The sequence below is a fragment of the Neopelma chrysocephalum genome, unplaced genomic scaffold (genome assembly GCF_003984885.1).
Source record: "Neopelma chrysocephalum unplaced genomic scaffold, ASM398488v2 Primary Assembly neopelma1_75, whole genome shotgun sequence".
NCBI lineage: Eukaryota > Metazoa > Chordata > Aves > Passeriformes > Pipridae > Neopelma > Neopelma chrysocephalum.
Genome location: NW_020897736.1, coordinates 11,044,203 through 11,054,213, shown reverse-complemented (window position 1 = coordinate 11,054,213; position 10,011 = coordinate 11,044,203).

Genomic DNA, 10,011 nt, shown 5'->3' with positions numbered 1-10,011 from the left:
TTGGCTCAGTGTGCCTCACTGGATGGAGGCTTCACCTGTGTTGTAACGTTGTTTGGTCATTTCACTTCTAGTAGTCCTTTCACTTCCATTATATCCCCTGAATAATTCCTGCTTGGAGGACAGTGCAGTAAGTGACTTCTCCCTAATCTGATTTCTGATTCTTAGTGGCCTGGATAGACCAGCATTAGTTTGCTATTTCAATCTGATCCATCAGAGTCCTCTGCTGCACAGGGTCGCTCTTTTATATCACTTACATGGCAAAACCACAGCTTGATGCAGCTGGTCTCCAAAGCAAAGCCAATCAGGTCATGTGTGTGCAGAGCAGAGAGGATTTTCAGCCTCCCCCTGTGCAGGGGCTGAGCAAAGAGGTCTGGTGTTGGCCAGAGCTGCTGGGGAGAAAAGGGGCCTCTGCAGGCTGTAAACAGGTTGTGTGACGCAATGCAACAATAAGTTAATGCTTTAAATTAATATTTTGTCATCTGGGTGCTGGCAGGATTCACTCAATCCCTTTATCACCACTTCTGCAAATAATGAACTGGGTCGGATGCAACTGGAAATGGAAATCCCCCCAAAAGCATTGGTTTTAAAGTGTCTGATGGAAGTTCCAGTTAAGTCAGTCTTCAGACATGGCTAAACAAGGTGAACAGTGTCAAGGTGGAGATGGACATAGGTTTGGGGATGGAAGATCATTACACTTTCCTTTATGAAGTGCTATACTTCTTGCTGTCCAAACCCTTACTGATGGATTCTAGTCTGGAAAGAGAGAAAACAGAAAAGAGGAAGGTACAGTGGTCTTTTCCTGAACTAAGGGGCCTGAGTGTTGTGGAAAGAAGCTGCATCTGCCATTCTATTGGAAAATCCTTACTGGGAGTTAGGTGAGGTTGGTAATGCTTTGGGGATATGCCAGACTTGTGGGCTCACAAGGCTGGAAGGATGTTGCAGTCAGACATAGTCATGACCACCCACCTTTGCTTCAGAGCATCTGGCTCAGGAAAAGCACAGCAGGGCAAATCACAGCCCTGACAGTGTAATGGGGTGAGGGTCAGGGTGGGAAGAGCTTTGGGACCGGTGATTGTTGGATTCTGGAAAAGATCTGCTTGAGTCTTAGGGAGTTTGGATGTGTTCCCCAAACCTTTGGGGTTTCCCTTTCCCTTGGCACCCTGTCAGATGTGTTCATTGCTCAAACCCAGTGAGATTTCTTTACTTGGCATTGCTAGGCTGCGTGTCCAAACTGAATCTGAAATTCCACCATCCTCCCTCGCTCTGTCCACCGGCCCCAACCTGCAAGAAAGCACATGATCCTCCTCACATCTGTCAGATTGTGGTTAACAGGGCAGGAAGACGGAGAAAACAGCCCATCTCTTCCACAGTTCAACACGTGACAGAGGTGATGTTTTGTTTTTTTTGTCAGCAAGCAACGGGGACGTGGTTGAGCTGATTTTTCAAGGGCTGCGGTTTCAGAGCCCTCTTACTGCTTTGCAAACCCTTTTGCAAAATCCAAGAGCTTTGAAAACTCCTAGATAGGATTGCTCAAATCTTGTAGCAGCATGTGCCAAAGTCAGTCATTCTGCTGCCCGTGCCACCTGTTTAGATAAGTGAGCAGCTCCCTGCCTGCCTGCCCAGCCCGGGGCTGAGGTAAGGGCAGAGGTGTGAATGGGAAAAGTTGCAGTTTGGGAGAGGATGGATTTTCCCATGAACTGTTGCCTGTCTCTGTCATACACCAGCATCAAAGGTCTCTGCTGGCACTTCTTGTCGTGGTTTAGCCCCAGCTGGCAATGAAGTACAACACAACCACTTGCTCATTCTCCCCCGGTGGGGAGAAGAATCAGAAATTAAAGTAAAAGCTGTGGGTTGAAATAAGAACAGTTTATTAATTGAAATAAAATAGAATATAACATACTAATGATAATAATAGTAATTGTAAGGAAAAGAAAAGAGAGAGGGGAATAAAACCCAAGAGAAACAAGTGCTGCCCAATACAATTGCTCACCAGTGCCCAGCCTGTCCCCAAGCAACTCCCAGCCAACTCCCCCCTGTTTATATACTGAGCATGACATTCTCTGCTATGGAATATCCCTTTGGCCAGTTCAGGTCAGTTCTCCTGGCTGTGCTCCTCCCCTAGATCCTTGCTGGCAGAGCATAGGAAACTAGAAAGTCCTTGATTTAGAGTAAGCATGTGTGAGTAACAATGAAAACATCAGTGTGTTATCAGCATTATTCTCACGCTGAATTCAAAACACGGCACTGTACAGGCTAATAAGAAGAAAATTAACTCTATCCCAGCCAAAACCAGGACAGCTTTGAGGATAACTGAGCTTAGCATGAGGATGAAACTATCCCATGTGAGAGATATCCCTATGAACTGCATCCTGTTGTCTGGTGGGATCTTGACTTTGATCTGAGTGTGCTAAGGGGCAGTTGCCTTTCCAGGTGGAGTTGGGAACAAGTTGGGTTAAGACACAAACTATCTGAGTATCTGCTTCACTGAGGTTTTCTCTACATTGGTGGCCTCCAGTGCTCCTGAAATGTGCCTGATGTAGGCACAGGGTGAAATGGTTGGTTCACTACACAGAAACTAGTGCAGCTCCTGGCCTGTCCCCTGTGCTAGAGAGCAAGGCAGGGATTTAGGAGTCCACCCTGCAGCCCCCCGGAAAATTTCTCTGATATATACAGATTGTAGGCTGACTCTAGGACTGATGGATGTGTATTATGGGGATTACTGTAGTGCTTATCGAGTGTTTGGAGATTTTGTTATAAAGGCTTAAATTTTTTATTTTTATAAAGGGATTGAGCTTGGGTGTTTGAAGCTAAAAGCAGAAGTTTCTGCTGTCTGAAATAAACAACTGCAAGGTAGGTTAAAGTGGCAGCAGGTTTGTGAGCTTGGTGAATTCAGCACAAAAAGCAGGATATGGTAAAGACTGGTCAGTAAGCAATATTTGGAGAGTTTTCCAGGACAGGCTTATTAGAAGTACAGAGTGATTGGTAACTACTGCCTTGACTCTGCCTGGTGGGCCATATTTTCACATGCTGGTTGTGGCAACAGAGGTGGGTGACCCTCTGTCCTTTCCAGATCGTGTTGAATCCAGCCCCAGTGACACCAGGTCTGGTTCTAGACCCAAGAGGCTGAATTCCAAACAGATATTAAAAATCCTTGTCCCCTTTTTGTGTCTGTCCCTGACTCCAAGAGCTTTAGGGTAGAGTGAAAATGTGCATGAAACTCGGTGCTCGCTAGGTCTAGAACCAAGGTCCAAGAAGGATGCATTCACCCATCATATCCCACCTTTCTTCCCAAAAGCTCCTATATCTGTTCCCTCCAGTCAGAGTTAATGAGAAGAGTATCCAGTATCCTGTGAAGCAGTGTGGTCTTACGTGTGCTCTCCGTTTCCAAACCTTTGCTTCTGTTGTTCTACTTATGGGTGGATCACAAAAATAATTACCTAAATGACCCAGGCGCCAAAACACCATAAGCGATCGTGTGCTCCAAAGAATAACAATGATTATGTCACCCTCCTTGCTTATCTCAGGTTCCCACCCTTAAAATAAGGGCAGCAATATTTTTGCTTTTAAAAGAGCAGGATTAACTTGTTCATGTCTGCAGTATTAGTTGTTGTTATTATTATTACTCACATGGATGACAGGGAAGCACCTAATGAATTCTGGTTATGTTACAATAGGCCGTGGCTGCATTTGGCATGACTAAGGCTGGATAAATTTACTAGGCTGCCTGTTTATACTTATGCAAACTGTACCACGTACTTGCGGTCCCTCACCAGCAGATCGCTGTGGCCAGAAGGTCCTTATGGTGCTGATCATTGTGTTACCCCTCCATCCTTTCAAAAGGCAGCAGCCTTGCTCCTTCAATACAGGATCTCACATGTGCCTCTCCAAATAGGAGCTGCCCAGTGTGTTTCCTTGCTGCCCAGCAGTGGCAGGGTCTCTTTGGACCCATTCCTTCCTTTCTGCTTCAAAAGACAGAGACAGAAAAGCAGCTCAGGTTTCCAGCTGTTGATTTCAGATGCTTTCCATGGAGCGGGTCCTTTCAGCTATTAGAGAATCCATGCAGAAAAACAAATTCCCTCCAAGTGTATCTTTGCTCATGACTATGTTACAAATCACAGCGTCAGAGAATAATCTGAGTTGGAAGGAACCCACTGGGATCTTCAAGTCCAGCTCTTAAGTGAATGGCCCATATGAGCATCAGACCCCCAACCTTGGCATTATCAGCACTATGCTTTAACCAACTGAGCTAAGATCAGATGTTGTTCACCCTTTTTCCTTCATAGACAGCATTTCTAATTATATTCCTTAATAATCTGCTAGAAGGGACCTGAGGTGCGTGGGGTGATAGAACGGGACGTTGCACGTGTGTATTTGGGTAGGTAGGAGTGGGTGTTGTCTCTGCTGTTGGCTGTCAGACAGGTGTGATGCCATTTACCCCCTTCACAGCCATCTCACGGGGAAGCAGCAGCATTCCAAGTGAGCTGTCCTGCTTGGGAGCTCTGCCCAATCCTCCCTGGAGCCGTGTGAACCACACACCCCTCTCTGGTTATAGGGCCACCTCTTCCCGGCTGCCGCTGGCCCGTGTCCCACACCTCCTCCCTGCATCCCCACGGGTGTTTTCGGTGCTCACCTCTCCCTCCTCCCAATGGATTTCCAGCCAAAGGCCACCTCTGGAAGTTGACTGCACAGTGTGTTGCGTCAGTCCCTGCGCAGCTCATGACTCAGCAGTTGTACAAGTTTCGTACCTGTCAGGGACATGCCAGAAACCACAAATGTTCCTAAGCCAGCAACAGCAAAAGGATCTGGGAGTTTCCACTCAGCTGAAGACAACAATGTCTGCAGTAGATTTTCTTGCAAATTGGTTTCACTTCATTGCCAAGAGATGAGAGCAGGAAAAGGATGCCAAGGGATGAGGACAGGAAAAGCATCATCTGGATTTCTAGAGCCTGGAAAGCCCGGGATCGTCAGGAGAGCAAGTGACACATTATTGTGCACTGCAGTCTGCTGAAAAAATCCTCCTGGAAACAAGGCTGTGAAACCATTAAGTATTTTAGGAAAATCTCAGGCTGTGAGATCAGTTAAAAGAAAATGCTGCTGAGGTGCGTGAGAGCAAAATGCAAACACCTCTGCAGGTGTCAGCCTGAAAATATCGTTATTCAAACAAGTGCTGGCACCGGAGCGGTCGCCGCGGTGCGTGAGCTGTGTCCTGGTGCCAGACCCTGGGCAGGAGGGCTGCCCTGCTGCTGATGGAGGGGTGGATCACCCAGGAAGGGGCATCTCCTGGCATCCTGCAATGCCTCCTGCAGCTCTGCCTGCCAGAGAGCCAGGAATGTGTGCCAGCCATGGCAAGATTGCTTCTCACTCAGTGTAGCAGAGACTGGGACACCGCCTTGCTGGTTTCATTCAGCCCTTGGCTCTCAGGAGTTGTGTTGGCAAGAGGAGCACAGGAAGCCTTGTTCCCTGCCTCCCTCTGCTCCCCTGCCACCCCCTGCCCGCTGCAGGGATTTTAAGATCCATGTGATTTGGGTGTGAGAGGGAAGGGAAGGGCTGAACAGTTGAGGTCTGGCAATAGAATAGGTCTTTGCCCAGGGATTGGAGTAGTGATGCAGCCAAGATAACAGTGATTGGCGTGCCCTTGTCTGGAAAGAAGGGAGTAGTTAGGGTGCAGTTGAAGGAGTGGGAGGAATCGCTGCCTGCTCAGGCCTGTGAGTGACGGATTATGCTTGGGAAAAGTGGCACCACTGTAAATGGATGGAGAGTGTGGGTGGGGGAGAGAGAGGGGATGGTAAACAACCAAGCCTGGTCCATCCTGGATTGCTGTCCTGCATTAAATTAAAACATGCCAAGGCTGATGTTGTTGAACTTCGTGTCAGGCCATTCTCTTCTCTGCTTTTCCCATCCCAAAGCAAAGTTTTCTGGCAGCATGTGTTTAACAGTGAGTGTTGAAGGCAGAGATGGGGATCCCCTTGACCTGTGAGCTGTAGTAGGCACAGGAATCCCCTCTAAATAGCCTTGAAGTCATTTTCCCAACATGCTTGGCTTCTAAGTGTGTGCCAGATCCCCATGAGGGCTGCTTGGCTGGGATCAAACAGATACCTTAAAGACAAGAGTGCAAATAATTGCCATCATTGCTGGTTGAAGACAATCTGAGCACAAGTGAGAGGCTGAATTCTCATGGAGCTGCTCTGCTTTGGACTGGCATGAGGTGGGAGTTGGAGTGGGCTGGAGGGGATTCAGCCTGTGATGTGCCAAATCTGGGGGTGACATAATGGTTTAGTTGAGCATGGGGGGCAAAATATGTGCATGTGGCTTGAGCAGAACTCTGAGCTTTGCTAGGGTTTGGTGTGTCTTGCAGACAGCTGCATTTGATAAATAATTTTAAGCATAAATTAAGTGCAGGAGGGAAGGCTGTTGCTCTTAAAACTGCTTGGGCTTTTCTGCCAACTCCCACAGTGTACAACCAACAGATCCCCTCCCTCTGCCCCATTCCATGTACCAGTACGCTCTGTGGTGTGCCGTGTTTGATAGTCAGGTGTTTCACTGCTTGGTTTGGGCTTCTGCCTGGAAAAAAATACATTCCTGGCACCTACCCAAAAGTTATTTATAGCAGGAGTTCCTAGAAGAAAGTGTGCAGAAAACAAGGAATTGCCAAATCATCCTGCAGAGAGCAGCAAATTAAGCCCCTGCCACACACACCCATGGGAGCCACACACGCCCGTAGCCCCAAATCCTGGTGAGAATTGGTACCAAGTGACTTCATGAAGGAAATGCCACTAAGAATCAACAAGGACAGCTTAAGATTCCTGCACAAAATGCCACATCATGAGCAACAGCTTCTTGTCCTTCTGACAAATCCCGTGGGAACAAACCCTGACGTCATGAGGAGTCGATTCTGTGGCACACAGGGTGTCCTTGAAGATTCCACCACATAAATATTGATCTCTGCTTCAGACTCTGCCAGTTCTCAAACCATTCTTAGTTTTGCTGCATGCCTTTAAAAAAGGATCTACTGAAGAAGGTGACACCTGTCTAGTGTGACTGGTGACATTGGGACCTGCAGAGCTCTTGGACTGGTTGTTCCCATCAGGTAGATGTAATTTTTGCATCAAATGTTCTTTCCCCTTTCATAACTCACCAACAGCAGATGTTTCTCTTGCCTTGTCAGGACCAGGTGGGCAGAGGTCTGCAGGCAAACCCAGGCTTTTTTCCCCTGTGCCTGTTTGGCCATTGTGACAGGGTGACCTTGACCCTTCTTGGGCTTAAGGGAGTTCAGTGTATAATTGAGCATTGAACACAAATGCATGAAAAACAACAACAATAACAACAAAACCCCAAAGCAGACATTGCCTAACTCTACTGGAGCAGAGTGTCCTGTCCAGTATATCATCCTGCCTCCTTCCTGGTACTTCTCTGTAAACACCCTTTACGTGTGTGTTTATACAGTCCATATGCTCCCAGCAGTTCTATGATCCCTTCACTTGTTCCACCCACTGGACTAGTTGTAACAGGCACTAAATTATGGGGGGGTTGTTGTTTGCTTAGTTTATACACCTGCAATTTCCTGGTTTATATGTCCAGAGGTTTTAGTCTTTAATTTAATATTATTCATAGATTTTATTGAGTATTAGTTAACTTTTAAAAACAATTTAATGGGCAGTGTATTTTTAATTACATATGGCAAAACCTATAGAAACAAAGGAAAATTGACCTAATTTGTTATAGCTGGTTTGCAAAGATTCCCTGAGGTGACTGAGCATCACTCTTCCTTTTTATTGTACTTCACACATTTCCCAACTCACGTCAATTCAGTTCTCATTTAGTCTCTCTCTCGGAAGCAGCCTCTGCACACAGAGTGGCTGCCCCTTCTCTCCCTCCAGCACTGAGCCTAAACCCAACATCCTGTCAGTTATTTTAGGCGGGGGAAGAAGACTGACAAAGTCTTGTGGGTTGTTTTTTTCCTGCTGCTACTTGAAATGTGCAAAATGCTGATGACATCTCTCGTGGAAATGACCAAGGAGCATTTTTCTACAGCTAAACGATGGCTGAATGACTCTGTACTGGTTAGAATGTCTCCTTTATGCAGCAAAAGCTGCCACAAGCTCTGAGATAATCCCTGCCCTTGTCGAGGTGCCCATCCCACGCTGTCTGGTGATGTGTGAGGTGCAGCTCTGGGCTGTATCGCTGGAATATGTTTGAGTATCAGCTACACCATATCCAGGCTGCAGCATTAATTAAACAGCATGGCCCTGCTCCAGGCCCCAGTGGACAGGCATCCACATGGCAACTGTGAGCCTTGTCGGCAGCAAGAGATTAAGGAATTAATTGGCAGGGTTAATCTTCGTGTCAGGGTTGGAAATGAATTGTTAATTTGTTTGGAAGAGTGTAAAGTCCTCTCCCAGCGATGGCAGGTGGGAATAACACGAGGAAAAGTCTGCGAAGTTGCCCTTCCTGGGGACCTTTCTATTTAACACCTCCTGCAAACAGACATCTCCAATTCTTTGCCCCTGAAGTGTGAGACTCCTGTGCGGGGTTGGAGGAGCTGGTTGTGTCACTCACATCCCTGCAGGTGACAGCACAGCTGCTCCAGGCTGTGAGGTGGGAGGAGGTCTGGCTGCAGCCTGGGAGGCCCCCTTCAGATTCCAGCATTTCTGAGTGTTGCATGGCAGGTACTGGATCAGGCCAACCTGCTCCAGGATCTCAGGGTGAGGGAGAGATGTGCTGACTCTGAAATGCCACTGTTGGGGCGAGTGGTACCAGCCTTGCACACAGTGTGCAAAACTTGATAGGTCTGTATGGACGTTAAATCCTCTCAGACACTTCTCTCCTCCTCCAGGACACTGTAGTAGGTGAATCTGTCAGATCAGTTAATGCCTTTCCCTTTCTGCTCCCATTTTACACTCAAGACAGCAGAATATTTTATTTTTTAGCATCTTTCTAATTTTTTAAGGCTAATGCATTGGTCGCATCACATTAAGACATAGGAGAAAAGCACTTTAAGCCTTAAATTATTTAAATGAAATTGTAACTTTTGTCCCTTGTGCTCTCTTTTTGAACCTAATTACTTCAGCAATAAGAATCGCTTTCTCCTCATGCTGTGGCCTGACATGTTGTGACCAATGCAACCTGATTCTAGACGTGACATCAAATAGGACTGGCCTATACAGAAACCTGGGATCTTCCTGGGTGTGCAACAATCCTGTTTAATACCTTGCAGTCAGAATCCTACCCTTTTGTGGGGAGGCTGATGCTGTTCCAAGGTGCTGTAAAATAATGAGAGTTTTTCACTGCCAGAAATATTTGGCTGGGTTTAGCCTACATATCTACACTGTGTGTCACCACGTCTGACAGCGAGTCCTGACAGCACAAGAGTTGGGTTGTTTTTGGTGCTCAGGTTAATTCCCCCCTCAAGGAGCGCTCACTGCTGTGTCTGTGTGCTCTGTTCCATACCTACCTCCTTTCTCTACAATTCTCTCTATACAATTACCTGAAAGGAGGTGGCAGCCAGGTGGGGGGAGGTCTGTCTCTCTCCCAGGTGACAAGCGACAGGACAAGAGGAAACGGCCTCAAGTTGTGCCAGGGGAGTTTTAGATTGGATTTGAGGGAAAATTTCTTCACTGAAAAGGTGGTCAAGCACTGGAAGAAGCTGCCCAGGGCAGTGGTGGACTCACCACCCCTGAAGGCATTTAAAAGGCATGTTTATGCTTAAATATGATTTAGTGTTGTCCTTGGCGGTGCTGGATTAATGGTTGGACTTGATGATCTCAGAAGTCTTTTCTAACCCTAATGATTCTATGATTTCCCCATTCAGCTTTCATCCCTCACTGGATGATTGCCTACCATTTCTACCTCTGTTCTCCTAAAATTTAACAAGACTAGAAATGTCTTTATGCAGCTCTCCCCATCTGTGTGAGCCTTCAGAGACTTCCATCTGAGCCTTGCACAATAAGCAAGTTATCAAATTACTGATAAGCAAAGTATCAATGAGCAGTTTTGCTGGAGAGGGGAGAGCAT